Source organism: Anomaloglossus baeobatrachus, unplaced genomic scaffold, assembly GCF_048569485.1.
Source record: "Anomaloglossus baeobatrachus isolate aAnoBae1 unplaced genomic scaffold, aAnoBae1.hap1 Scaffold_906, whole genome shotgun sequence".
Taxonomy (NCBI): domain Eukaryota; kingdom Metazoa; phylum Chordata; class Amphibia; order Anura; family Aromobatidae; genus Anomaloglossus; species Anomaloglossus baeobatrachus.
The window spans coordinates 1-13,793 of NW_027445301.1; the positions used below are offsets into that span (position 1 = coordinate 1).

The 13,793-nt window shown below is 46.1% G+C and overlaps 10 non-coding genes across 10 annotated transcripts; all 10 read right to left on the minus strand.

The window, feature by feature from the left end:
* Nucleotides 1-1,084: 1,084 nt before the first annotated feature.
* Nucleotides 1,085-1,275, minus strand: LOC142289154 (U2 spliceosomal RNA). The gene has a single exon (XR_012749689.1). It is a non-coding gene; the product is annotated as a U2 spliceosomal RNA (small nuclear RNA).
* A 1,117-nt stretch (nt 1,276-2,392) lies between these two features.
* LOC142289167 (U2 spliceosomal RNA) lies at nt 2,393-2,583 on the minus strand. Its single transcript, XR_012749700.1, has one exon. It is a non-coding gene; the product is annotated as a U2 spliceosomal RNA (small nuclear RNA).
* A 1,117-nt stretch (nt 2,584-3,700) lies between these two features.
* LOC142289178 (U2 spliceosomal RNA) lies at nt 3,701-3,891 on the minus strand. The gene has a single exon (XR_012749711.1). It is a non-coding gene; the product is annotated as a U2 spliceosomal RNA (small nuclear RNA).
* A 1,117-nt stretch (nt 3,892-5,008) lies between these two features.
* LOC142289189 (U2 spliceosomal RNA) lies at nt 5,009-5,199 on the minus strand. The gene has a single exon (XR_012749721.1). It is a non-coding gene; the product is annotated as a U2 spliceosomal RNA (small nuclear RNA).
* Nucleotides 5,200-6,316: 1,117 nt separating this feature from the next.
* Nucleotides 6,317-6,507, minus strand: LOC142289192 (U2 spliceosomal RNA). Its single transcript, XR_012749722.1, has one exon. It is a non-coding gene; the product is annotated as a U2 spliceosomal RNA (small nuclear RNA).
* A 1,117-nt stretch (nt 6,508-7,624) lies between these two features.
* On the minus strand, nt 7,625-7,815 carry LOC142289155 (U2 spliceosomal RNA). The gene has a single exon (XR_012749690.1). It is a non-coding gene; the product is annotated as a U2 spliceosomal RNA (small nuclear RNA).
* A 1,117-nt stretch (nt 7,816-8,932) lies between these two features.
* Nucleotides 8,933-9,123, minus strand: LOC142289156 (U2 spliceosomal RNA). Its single transcript, XR_012749691.1, has one exon. It is a non-coding gene; the product is annotated as a U2 spliceosomal RNA (small nuclear RNA).
* Nucleotides 9,124-10,240: 1,117 nt separating this feature from the next.
* LOC142289157 (U2 spliceosomal RNA) lies at nt 10,241-10,431 on the minus strand. The gene has a single exon (XR_012749692.1). It is a non-coding gene; the product is annotated as a U2 spliceosomal RNA (small nuclear RNA).
* A 1,117-nt stretch (nt 10,432-11,548) lies between these two features.
* LOC142289158 (U2 spliceosomal RNA) lies at nt 11,549-11,739 on the minus strand. The gene has a single exon (XR_012749693.1). It is a non-coding gene; the product is annotated as a U2 spliceosomal RNA (small nuclear RNA).
* A 1,117-nt stretch (nt 11,740-12,856) lies between these two features.
* LOC142289186 (U2 spliceosomal RNA) lies at nt 12,857-13,041 on the minus strand. The gene has a single exon (XR_012749719.1). It is a non-coding gene; the product is annotated as a U2 spliceosomal RNA (small nuclear RNA).
* Nucleotides 13,042-13,793: the final 752 nt, after the last annotated feature.

Sequence of the window (13,793 nt, forward strand, 5' to 3'; positions counted from 1 at the left end):
TGGCCTATGCCGGACACATCTTAGGGAGAGAGAGCGAGAGGGAGACAAACCCACGCCTACACAAGACATTTTGTCACCCAAGCCAACCCTTGAAAAGGCTGCTTTTGCAGAGCAAAAACAAGAAGAATGGTGCGTTTTGCAGCCGCCGCCCACTGCAATGAATCTGAATAACTCCTCCTTTAGGGCGCAAGCAACTCCCCTCCCCCTTGCAGTCTTTCCAATTCACGATACAAAAAGACGGACAGGACAGGTTGCCTGACTTTCCGTCACTGCCACCCTTTGCCATCCTTACCCGTAGAAAGCCCTTTCATCATCCCCAAACCCTAATCTTTTCCCTTTCCTTCCCAGCCCCCAAACCCTGCCCTCTGTACCTTTCTCACCACCCGCTTCCCTTCTCCTGTCATCCCCCTACCACCCGGGAAAAAAAGAGATTGCCCCTCCTTCCACTAGCCCACCCTCCCCACCCAAAGAACAACTTCTTCTGCGCAGCTTGTTTTCTAGGCAGCAGCGCTATTGTGATGTCATCGGGGGGCATTGTGACAAGCCGCCAGTGTTCCGTCTCTTCATGTTGTGCACTGTTCAAACCGAAAATACATCAACAGGCAGGCTACAGAAAAGCTTACTAACAAAGGTTAGAGAGGGGCTTTCTCAGAGGGCTTTTTACAGTTTGTCTATTCCCAATTAGCCGGTTTAGTATACTTAATGAAAGTACTAATTCTTTCATAGGCCGCCCATTCTTAGTATTTGACGTTCAGGTAACAACAGGTAACTTTATTTGGAGTGGAAGCAGAGAGATAACACCAGATGCCAATTGTAGATCCTCTCACACCTGTGGTCACTGCAGCATCTGACTCCACTTTGTCCAAAAGGGATCTATTCCATTCAATTACACATGATCTAGATTAGACTGACAACAAGATACTGCACGGGACATAGCAGAGTTGGTGAAGTTGAGTGGTGATGAGTTTGCTATTTGGATGAATAAAGCAAGTAAAAAGTGTGTTAGATAAAAATTCATTTCAATTCGCTAATCGGGCTAATATGAATCAGGTGAATCGAGTTCTGCTTTGGAAACTGGGTTAAGAAGGGGTGCACCGTTCCTGGAGGTACTGCAATACCAGGTCAATGCGTGGAGTGGACAGAGCAAGCTCTTTTTCCATCTCCCTGTTCTAAAAATCCATTTAATATATGGTCCCCAGATAGGGGACGTATCAGATATTAAACTGATAAGAACAGATACTACACTTGATCTTAGCCAAAAGGCCGAGAAGCGATAACCAGAATTGGTTTGGGCCTCGAGTGGCACCCTGGCCTATGCCGGACACATCTTAGGGAGAGAGAGCGAGAGGGAGACAAACCCACGCCTACACAAGACATTTTGTCACCCAAGCCAACCCTTGAAAAGGCTGCTTTGCAGAGCAAAAACAAGAAGAATGGTGCGTTTTGCAGCCGCCGCCCACTGCAATGAATCTGAATAACTCCTCCTTTAGGGCGCAAGCAACTCCCCTCCCCCTTGCAGTCTTTCCAATTCACGATACAAAAAGACGGACAGGACAGGTTGCCTGACTTTCCGTCACTGCCACCCTTTGCCATCCTTACCCGTAGAAAGCCCTTTCATCATCCCCAAACCCTAATCTTTTCCCTTTCCTTCCCAGCCCCCAAACCCTGCCCTCTGTACCTTTCTCACCACCCGCTTCCCTTCTCCTGTCATCCCCCTACCACCCGGGAAAAAAAGAGATTGCCCCCTCCTTCCACTAGCCCACCCTCCCACCCAAAGAACAACTTCTTCTGCGCAGCTTGTTTTCTAGGCAGCAGCGCTATTGTGATGTCATCGGGGGGCATTGTGACAAGCCGCCAGTGTTCCGTCTCTTCATGTTGTGCACTGTTCAAACCGAAAATACATCAACAGGCAGGCTACAGAAAAGCTTACTAACAAAGGTTAGAGAGGGGCTTTCTCAGAGGGCTTTTTACAGTTTGTCTATTCCCAATTAGCCGGTTTAGTATACTTAATGAAAGTACTAATTCTTTCATAGGCCGCCCATTCTTAGTATTTGACGTTCAGGTAACAACAGGTAACTTTATTTGGAGTGGAAGCAGAGAGATAACACCAGATGCCAATTGTAGATCCTCTCACACCTGTGGTCACTGCAGCATCTGACTCCACTTTGTCCAAAAGGGATCTATTCCATTCAATTACACATGATCTAGATTAGACTGACAACAAGATACTGCACGGGACATAGCAGAGTTGGTGAAGTTGAGTGGTGATGAGTTTGCTATTTGGATGAATAAAGCAAGTAAAAAGTGTGTTAGATAAAAATTCATTTCAATTCGCTAATCGGGCTAATATGAATCAGGTGAATCGAGTTCTGCTTTTGGAAACTGGGTTAAGAAGGGGTGCACCGTTCCTGGAGGTACTGCAATACCAGGTCAATGCGTGGAGTGGACAGAGCAAGCTCTTTTTCCATCTCCCTGTTCTAAAAATCCATTTAATATATGGTCCCCAGATAGGGGACGTATCAGATATTAAACTGATAAGAACAGATACTACACTTGATCTTAGCCAAAAGGCCGAGAAGCGATAACCAGAATTGGTTTGGGCCTCGAGTGGCACCCTGGCCTATGCCGGACACATCTTAGGGAGAGAGAGCGAGAGGGAGACAAACCCACGCCTACACAAGACATTTTGTCACCCAAGCCAACCCTTGAAAAGGCTGCTTTGCAGAGCAAAAACAAGAAGAATGGTGCGTTTTGCAGCCGCCGCCCACTGCAATGAATCTGAATAACTCCTCCTTTAGGGCGCAAGCAACTCCCCTCCCCCTTGCAGTCTTTCCAATTCACGATACAAAAAGACGGACAGGACAGGTTGCCTGACTTTCCGTCACTGCCACCCTTTGCCATCCTTACCCGTAGAAAGCCCTTTCATCATCCCCAAACCCTAATCTTTTCCCTTTCCTTCCCAGCCCCCAAACCCTGCCCTCTGTACCTTTCTCACCACCCGCTTCCCTTCTCCTGTCATCCCCCTACCACCCGGGAAAAAAAGAGATTGCCCCCTCCTTCCACTAGCCCACCCTCCCACCCAAAGAACAACTTCTTCTGCGCAGCTTGTTTTCTAGGCAGCAGCGCTATTGTGATGTCATCGGGGGGCATTGTGACAAGCCGCCAGTGTTCCGTCTCTTCATGTTGTGCACTGTTCAAACCGAAAATACATCAACAGGCAGGCTACAGAAAAGCTTACTAACAAAGGTTAGAGAGGGGCTTTCTCAGAGGGCTTTTTACAGTTTGTCTATTCCCAATTAGCCGGTTTAGTATACTTAATGAAAGTACTAATTCTTTCATAGGCCGCCCATTCTTAGTATTTGACGTTCAGGTAACAACAGGTAACTTTATTTGGAGTGGAAGCAGAGAGATAACACCAGATGCCAATTGTAGATCCTCTCACACCTGTGGTCACTGCAGCATCTGACTCCACTTTGTCCAAAAGGGATCTATTCCATTCAATTACACATGATCTAGATTAGACTGACAACAAGATACTGCACGGGACATAGCAGAGTTGGTGAAGTTGAGTGGTGATGAGTTTGCTATTTGGATGAATAAAGCAAGTAAAAAGTGTGTTAGATAAAAATTCATTTCAATTCGCTAATCGGGCTAATATGAATCAGGTGAATCGAGTTCTGCTTTTGGAAACTGGGTTAAGAAGGGGTGCACCGTTCCTGGAGGTACTGCAATACCAGGTCAATGCGTGGAGTGGACAGAGCAAGCTCTTTTTCCATCTCCCTGTTCTAAAAATCCATTTAATATATGGTCCCCAGATAGGGGACGTATCAGATATTAAACTGATAAGAACAGATACTACACTTGATCTTAGCCAAAAGGCCGAGAAGCGATAACCAGAATTGGTTTGGGCCTCGAGTGGCACCCTGGCCTATGCCGGACACATCTTAGGGAGAGAGAGCGAGAGGGAGACAAACCCACGCCTACACAAGACATTTTGTCACCCAAGCCAACCCTTGAAAAGGCTGCTTTGCAGAGCAAAAACAAGAAGAATGGTGCGTTTTGCAGCCGCCGCCCACTGCAATGAATCTGAATAACTCCTCCTTTAGGGCGCAAGCAACTCCCCTCCCCCTTGCAGTCTTTCCAATTCACGATACAAAAAGACGGACAGGACAGGTTGCCTGACTTTCCGTCACTGCCACCCTTTGCCATCCTTACCCGTAGAAAGCCCTTTCATCATCCCCAAACCCTAATCTTTTCCCTTTCCTTCCCAGCCCCCAAACCCTGCCCTCTGTACCTTTCTCACCACCCGCTTCCCTTCTCCTGTCATCCCCCTACCACCCGGGAAAAAAAGAGATTGCCCCCTCCTTCCACTAGCCCACCCTCCCACCCAAAGAACAACTTCTTCTGCGCAGCTTGTTTTCTAGGCAGCAGCGCTATTGTGATGTCATCGGGGGGCATTGTGACAAGCCGCCAGTGTTCCGTCTCTTCATGTTGTGCACTGTTCAAACCGAAAATACATCAACAGGCAGGCTACAGAAAAGCTTACTAACAAAGGTTAGAGAGGGGCTTTCTCAGAGGGCTTTTTACAGTTTGTCTATTCCCAATTAGCCGGTTTAGTATACTTAATGAAAGTACTAATTCTTTCATAGGCCGCCCATTCTTAGTATTTGACGTTCAGGTAACAACAGGTAACTTTATTTGGAGTGGAAGCAGAGAGATAACACCAGATGCCAATTGTAGATCCTCTCACACCTGTGGTCACTGCAGCATCTGACTCCACTTTGTCCAAAAGGGATCTATTCCATTCAATTACACATGATCTAGATTAGACTGACAACAAGATACTGCACGGGACATAGCAGAGTTGGTGAAGTTGAGTGGTGATGAGTTTGCTATTTGGATGAATAAAGCAAGTAAAAAGTGTGTTAGATAAAAATTCATTTCAATTCGCTAATCGGGCTAATATGAATCAGGTGAATCGAGTTCTGCTTTTGGAAACTGGGTTAAGAAGGGGTGCACCGTTCCTGGAGGTACTGCAATACCAGGTCAATGCGTGGAGTGGACAGAGCAAGCTCTTTTTCCATCTCCCTGTTCTAAAAATCCATTTAATATATGGTCCCCAGATAGGGGACGTATCAGATATTAAACTGATAAGAACAGATACTACACTTGATCTTAGCCAAAAGGCCGAGAAGCGATAACCAGAATTGGTTTGGGCCTCGAGTGGCACCCTGGCCTATGCCGGACACATCTTAGGGAGAGAGAGCGAGAGGGAGACAAACCCACGCCTACACAAGACATTTTGTCACCCAAGCCAACCCTTGAAAAGGCTGCTTTGCAGAGCAAAAACAAGAAGAATGGTGCGTTTTGCAGCCGCCGCCCACTGCAATGAATCTGAATAACTCCTCCTTTAGGGCGCAAGCAACTCCCCTCCCCCTTGCAGTCTTTCCAATTCACGATACAAAAAGACGGACAGGACAGGTTGCCTGACTTTCCGTCACTGCCACCCTTTGCCATCCTTACCCGTAGAAAGCCCTTTCATCATCCCCAAACCCTAATCTTTTCCCTTTCCTTCCCAGCCCCCAAACCCTGCCCTCTGTACCTTTCTCACCACCCGCTTCCCTTCTCCTGTCATCCCCCTACCACCCGGGAAAAAAAGAGATTGCCCCCTCCTTCCACTAGCCCACCCTCCCACCCAAAGAACAACTTCTTCTGCGCAGCTTGTTTTCTAGGCAGCAGCGCTATTGTGATGTCATCGGGGGGCATTGTGACAAGCCGCCAGTGTTCCGTCTCTTCATGTTGTGCACTGTTCAAACCGAAAATACATCAACAGGCAGGCTACAGAAAAGCTTACTAACAAAGGTTAGAGAGGGGCTTTCTCAGAGGGCTTTTTACAGTTTGTCTATTCCCAATTAGCCGGTTTAGTATACTTAATGAAAGTACTAATTCTTTCATAGGCCGCCCATTCTTAGTATTTGACGTTCAGGTAACAACAGGTAACTTTATTTGGAGTGGAAGCAGAGAGATAACACCAGATGCCAATTGTAGATCCTCTCACACCTGTGGTCACTGCAGCATCTGACTCCACTTTGTCCAAAAGGGATCTATTCCATTCAATTACACATGATCTAGATTAGACTGACAACAAGATACTGCACGGGACATAGCAGAGTTGGTGAAGTTGAGTGGTGATGAGTTTGCTATTTGGATGAATAAAGCAAGTAAAAAGTGTGTTAGATAAAAATTCATTTCAATTCGCTAATCGGGCTAATATGAATCAGGTGAATCGAGTTCTGCTTTTGGAAACTGGGTTAAGAAGGGGTGCACCGTTCCTGGAGGTACTGCAATACCAGGTCAATGCGTGGAGTGGACAGAGCAAGCTCTTTTTCCATCTCCCTGTTCTAAAAATCCATTTAATATATGGTCCCCAGATAGGGGACGTATCAGATATTAAACTGATAAGAACAGATACTACACTTGATCTTAGCCAAAAGGCCGAGAAGCGATAACCAGAATTGGTTTGGGCCTCGAGTGGCACCCTGGCCTATGCCGGACACATCTTAGGGAGAGAGAGCGAGAGGGAGACAAACCCACGCCTACACAAGACATTTTGTCACCCAAGCCAACCCTTGAAAAGGCTGCTTTGCAGAGCAAAAACAAGAAGAATGGTGCGTTTTGCAGCCGCCGCCCACTGCAATGAATCTGAATAACTCCTCCTTTAGGGCGCAAGCAACTCCCCTCCCCCTTGCAGTCTTTCCAATTCACGATACAAAAAGACGGACAGGACAGGTTGCCTGACTTTCCGTCACTGCCACCCTTTGCCATCCTTACCCGTAGAAAGCCCTTTCATCATCCCCAAACCCTAATCTTTTCCCTTTCCTTCCCAGCCCCCAAACCCTGCCCTCTGTACCTTTCTCACCACCCGCTTCCCTTCTCCTGTCATCCCCCTACCACCCGGGAAAAAAAGAGATTGCCCCCTCCTTCCACTAGCCCACCCTCCCACCCAAAGAACAACTTCTTCTGCGCAGCTTGTTTTCTAGGCAGCAGCGCTATTGTGATGTCATCGGGGGGCATTGTGACAAGCCGCCAGTGTTCCGTCTCTTCATGTTGTGCACTGTTCAAACCGAAAATACATCAACAGGCAGGCTACAGAAAAGCTTACTAACAAAGGTTAGAGAGGGGCTTTCTCAGAGGGCTTTTTACAGTTTGTCTATTCCCAATTAGCCGGTTTAGTATACTTAATGAAAGTACTAATTCTTTCATAGGCCGCCCATTCTTAGTATTTGACGTTCAGGTAACAACAGGTAACTTTATTTGGAGTGGAAGCAGAGAGATAACACCAGATGCCAATTGTAGATCCTCTCACACCTGTGGTCACTGCAGCATCTGACTCCACTTTGTCCAAAAGGGATCTATTCCATTCAATTACACATGATCTAGATTAGACTGACAACAAGATACTGCACGGGACATAGCAGAGTTGGTGAAGTTGAGTGGTGATGAGTTTGCTATTTGGATGAATAAAGCAAGTAAAAAGTGTGTTAGATAAAAATTCATTTCAATTCGCTAATCGGGCTAATATGAATCAGGTGAATCGAGTTCTGCTTTTGGAAACTGGGTTAAGAAGGGGTGCACCGTTCCTGGAGGTACTGCAATACCAGGTCAATGCGTGGAGTGGACAGAGCAAGCTCTTTTTCCATCTCCCTGTTCTAAAAATCCATTTAATATATGGTCCCCAGATAGGGGACGTATCAGATATTAAACTGATAAGAACAGATACTACACTTGATCTTAGCCAAAAGGCCGAGAAGCGATAACCAGAATTGGTTTGGGCCTCGAGTGGCACCCTGGCCTATGCCGGACACATCTTAGGGAGAGAGAGCGAGAGGGAGACAAACCCACGCCTACACAAGACATTTTGTCACCCAAGCCAACCCTTGAAAAGGCTGCTTTGCAGAGCAAAAACAAGAAGAATGGTGCGTTTTGCAGCCGCCGCCCACTGCAATGAATCTGAATAACTCCTCCTTTAGGGCGCAAGCAACTCCCCTCCCCCTTGCAGTCTTTCCAATTCACGATACAAAAAGACGGACAGGACAGGTTGCCTGACTTTCCGTCACTGCCACCCTTTGCCATCCTTACCCGTAGAAAGCCCTTTCATCATCCCCAAACCCTAATCTTTTCCCTTTCCTTCCCAGCCCCCAAACCCTGCCCTCTGTACCTTTCTCACCACCCGCTTCCCTTCTCCTGTCATCCCCCTACCACCCGGGAAAAAAAGAGATTGCCCCCTCCTTCCACTAGCCCACCCTCCCACCCAAAGAACAACTTCTTCTGCGCAGCTTGTTTTCTAGGCAGCAGCGCTATTGTGATGTCATCGGGGGGCATTGTGACAAGCCGCCAGTGTTCCGTCTCTTCATGTTGTGCACTGTTCAAACCGAAAATACATCAACAGGCAGGCTACAGAAAAGCTTACTAACAAAGGTTAGAGAGGGGCTTTCTCAGAGGGCTTTTTACAGTTTGTCTATTCCCAATTAGCCGGTTTAGTATACTTAATGAAAGTACTAATTCTTTCATAGGCCGCCCATTCTTAGTATTTGACGTTCAGGTAACAACAGGTAACTTTATTTGGAGTGGAAGCAGAGAGATAACACCAGATGCCAATTGTAGATCCTCTCACACCTGTGGTCACTGCAGCATCTGACTCCACTTTGTCCAAAAGGGATCTATTCCATTCAATTACACATGATCTAGATTAGACTGACAACAAGATACTGCACGGGACATAGCAGAGTTGGTGAAGTTGAGTGGTGATGAGTTTGCTATTTGGATGAATAAAGCAAGTAAAAAGTGTGTTAGATAAAAATTCATTTCAATTCGCTAATCGGGCTAATATGAATCAGGTGAATCGAGTTCTGCTTTTGGAAACTGGGTTAAGAAGGGGTGCACCGTTCCTGGAGGTACTGCAATACCAGGTCAATGCGTGGAGTGGACAGAGCAAGCTCTTTTTCCATCTCCCTGTTCTAAAAATCCATTTAATATATGGTCCCCAGATAGGGGACGTATCAGATATTAAACTGATAAGAACAGATACTACACTTGATCTTAGCCAAAAGGCCGAGAAGCGATAACCAGAATTGGTTTGGGCCTCGAGTGGCACCCTGGCCTATGCCGGACACATCTTAGGGAGAGAGAGCGAGAGGGAGACAAACCCACGCCTACACAAGACATTTTGTCACCCAAGCCAACCCTTGAAAAGGCTGCTTTGCAGAGCAAAAACAAGAAGAATGGTGCGTTTTGCAGCCGCCGCCCACTGCAATGAATCTGAATAACTCCTCCTTTAGGGCGCAAGCAACTCCCCTCCCCCTTGCAGTCTTTCCAATTCACGATACAAAAAGACGGACAGGACAGGTTGCCTGACTTTCCGTCACTGCCACCCTTTGCCATCCTTACCCGTAGAAAGCCCTTTCATCATCCCCAAACCCTAATCTTTTCCCTTTCCTTCCCAGCCCCCAAACCCTGCCCTCTGTACCTTTCTCACCACCCGCTTCCCTTCTCCTGTCATCCCCCTACCACCCGGGAAAAAAAGAGATTGCCCCCTCCTTCCACTAGCCCACCCTCCCACCCAAAGAACAACTTCTTCTGCGCAGCTTGTTTTCTAGGCAGCAGCGCTATTGTGATGTCATCGGGGGGCATTGTGACAAGCCGCCAGTGTTCCGTCTCTTCATGTTGTGCACTGTTCAAACCGAAAATACATCAACAGGCAGGCTACAGAAAAGCTTACTAACAAAGGTTAGAGAGGGGCTTTCTCAGAGGGCTTTTTACAGTTTGTCTATTCCCAATTAGCCGGTTTAGTATACTTAATGAAAGTACTAATTCTTTCATAGGCCGCCCATTCTTAGTATTTGACGTTCAGGTAACAACAGGTAACTTTATTTGGAGTGGAAGCAGAGAGATAACACCAGATGCCAATTGTAGATCCTCTCACACCTGTGGTCACTGCAGCATCTGACTCCACTTTGTCCAAAAGGGATCTATTCCATTCAATTACACATGATCTAGATTAGACTGACAACAAGATACTGCACGGGACATAGCAGAGTTGGTGAAGTTGAGTGGTGATGAGTTTGCTATTTGGATGAATAAAGCAAGTAAAAAGTGTGTTAGATAAAAATTCATTTCAATTCGCTAATCGGGCTAATATGAATCAGGTGAATCGAGTTCTGCTTTTGGAAACTGGGTTAAGAAGGGGTGCACCGTTCCTGGAGGTACTGCAATACCAGGTCAATGCGTGGAGTGGACAGAGCAAGCTCTTTTTCCATCTCCCTGTTCTAAAAATCCATTTAATATATGGTCCCCAGATAGGGGACGTATCAGATATTAAACTGATAAGAACAGATACTACACTTGATCTTAGCCAAAAGGCCGAGAAGCGATAACCAGAATTGGTTTGGGCCTCGAGTGGCACCCTGGCCTATGCCGGACACATCTTAGGGAGAGAGAGCGAGAGGGAGACAAACCCACGCCTACACAAGACATTTTGTCACCCAAGCCAACCCTTGAAAAGGCTGCTTTGCAGAGCAAAAACAAGAAGAATGGTGCGTTTTGCAGCCGCCGCCCACTGCAATGAATCTGAATAACTCCTCCTTTAGGGCGCAAGCAACTCCCCTCCCCCTTGCAGTCTTTCCAATTCACGATACAAAAAGACGGACAGGACAGGTTGCCTGACTTTCCGTCACTGCCACCCTTTGCCATCCTTACCCGTAGAAAGCCCTTTCATCATCCCCAAACCCTAATCTTTTCCCTTTCCTTCCCAGCCCCCAAACCCTGCCCTCTGTACCTTTCTCACCACCCGCTTCCCTTCTCCTGTCATCCCCCTACCACCCGGGAAAAAAAGAGATTGCCCCCTCCTTCCACTAGCCCACCCTCCCACCCAAAGAACAACTTCTTCTGCGCAGCTTGTTTTCTAGGCAGCAGCGCTATTGTGATGTCATCGGGGGGCATTGTGACAAGCCGCCAGTGTTCCGTCTCTTCATGTTGTGCACTGTTCAAACCGAAAATACATCAACAGGCAGGCTACAGAAAAGCTTACTAACAAAGGTTAGAGAGGGGCTTTCTCAGAGGGCTTTTTACAGTTTGTCTATTCCCAATTAGCCGGTTTAGTATACTTAATGAAAGTACTAATTCTTTCATAGGCCGCCCATTCTTAGTATTTGACGTTCAGGTAACAACAGGTAACTTTATTTGGAGTGGAAGCAGAGAGATAACACCAGATGCCAATTGTAGATCCTCTCACACCTGTGGTCACTGCAGCATCTGACTCCACTTTGTCCAAAAGGGATCTATTCCATTCAATTACACATGATCTAGATTAGACTGACAACAAGATACTGCACGGGACATAGCAGAGTTGGTGAAGTTGAGTGGTGATGAGTTTGCTATTTGGATGAATAAAGCAAGTAAAAAGTGTGTTAGATAAAAATTCATTTCAATTCGCTAATCGGGCTAATATGAATCAGGTGAATCGAGTTCTGCTTTTGGAAACTGGGTTAAGAAGGGGTGCACCGTTCCTGGAGGTACTGCAATACCAGGTCAATGCGTGGAGTGGACAGAGCAAGCTCTTTTTCCATCTCCCTGTTCTAAAAATCCATTTAATATATGGTCCCCAGATAGGGGACGTATCAGATATTAAACTGATAAGAACAGATACTACACTTGATCTTAGCCAAAAGGCCGAGAAGCGATAACCAGAATTGGTTTGGGCCTCGAGTGGCACCCTGGCCTATGCCGGACACATCTTAGGGAGAGAGAGCGAGAGGGAGACAAACCCACGCCTACACAAGACATTTTGTCACCCAAGCCAACCCTTGAAAAGGCTGCTTTGCAGAGCAAAAACAAGAAGAATGGTGCGTTTTGCAGCCGCCGCCCACTGCAATGAATCTGAATAACTCCTCCTTTAGGGCGCAAGCAACTCCCCTCCCCCTTGCAGTCTTTCCAATTCACGATACAAAAAGACGGACAGGACAGGTTGCCTGACTTTCCGTCACTGCCACCCTTTGCCATCCTTACCCGTAGAAAGCCCTTTCATCATCCCCAAACCCTAATCTTTTCCCTTTCCTTCCCAGCCCCCAAACCCTGCCCTCTGTACCTTTCTCACCACCCGCTTCCCTTCTCCTGTCATCCCCCTACCACCCGGGAAAAAAAGAGATTGCCCCCTCCTTCCACTAGCCCACCCTCCCACCCAAAGAACAACTTCTTCTGCGCAGCTTGTTTTCTAGGCAGCAGCGCTATTGTGATGTCATCGGGGGGCATTGTGACAAGCCGCCAGTGTTCCGTCTCTTCATGTTGTGCACTGTTCAAACCGAAAATACATCAACAGGCAGGCTACAGAAAAGCTTACTAACAAAGGTTAGAGAGGGGCTTTCTCAGAGGGCTTTTTACAGTTTGTCTATTCCCAATTAGCCGGTTTAGTATACTTAATGAAAGTACTAATTCTTTCATAGGCCGCCCATTCTTAGTATTTGACGTTCAGGTAACAACAGGTAACTTTATTTGGAGTGGAAGCAGAGAGATAACACCAGATGCCAATTGTAGATCCTCTCACACCTGTGGTCACTGCGGCATCTGACTCCACTTTGTCCAAAAGGGATCTATTCCATTCAATTACACATGATCTAGATTAGACTGACAACAAGATACTGCACGGGACATAGCAGAGTTGGTGAAGTTGAGTGGTGATGAGTTTGCTATTTGGATGAATAAAGCAAGTAAAAAGTGTGTTAGATAAAAATTCATTTCAATTCGCTAATCGGGCTAATATGAATCAGGTGAATCGAGTTCTGCTTTTGGAAACTGGGTTAAGAAGGGGTGCACCGTTCCTGGAGGTACTGCAATACCAGGTCAATGCGTGGAGTGGACAGAGCAAGCTCTTTTTCCATCTCCCTGTTCTAAAAATCCATTTAATATATGGTCCCCAGATAGGGGACGTATCAGATATTAAACTGATAAGAACAGATTTTTTTTTAACTTGGAAGTACCTAAAACAAGGTACACCCGTTTATTATTGGATATAAAAGTACATTACATTAAAAACATTCCATTTTACAACATTTTCTGTGATTACATCTGTATCTCAATTACAGAATATCAAAACATCATTTACATTTGTATTGCATATAGTAAGCAGTCTACATATTACAAGTCCTTTACACTACAGGGCTTCACTCCTATAAAGAACACTATCCACAATTCCTTTACACTCAACCTATAAATTATATACAAAAATTGTTCCTTTAAATTGCAGAGTTCCACTCCTTTACAAACCACTGTTTCGATAAAATGACATTCTTCTTCTTGTCCAGAATATAATACAGATACATATCACTAAAAGCCAAATCTATAACATCCTGCACAGATATAACATCATGCTTAAAAAGAAGGATGTTCCTGGCCTTCCACAGAGCTTCCTTGACTGTGCTGATTGTCTTCCATGCGATGATCTTCTTATTGACGGTGGGACATTCCACATACCCAAATAAAACAGACTCAAAAGTCAGATCTCTGATGTCCGTCATTTTTTGCAATAAAGGAAAAATTCGTGTCCATATTTGTCGTGCAAAAGAACAAGTCCATAAAATATGTAGTACCGTCTCATCTCCGAAGCATCTTTCCCTTGGACATCTGGCAGTAGTCACAAGTCCTCTTCTGTGTTGGAATGCTCTGCATGGAAGACAATCATGCACACAGCTCCAGGCCAGGTCCTTCTGGGAATTAAAAAGGTACGATGCATTAATATTTTG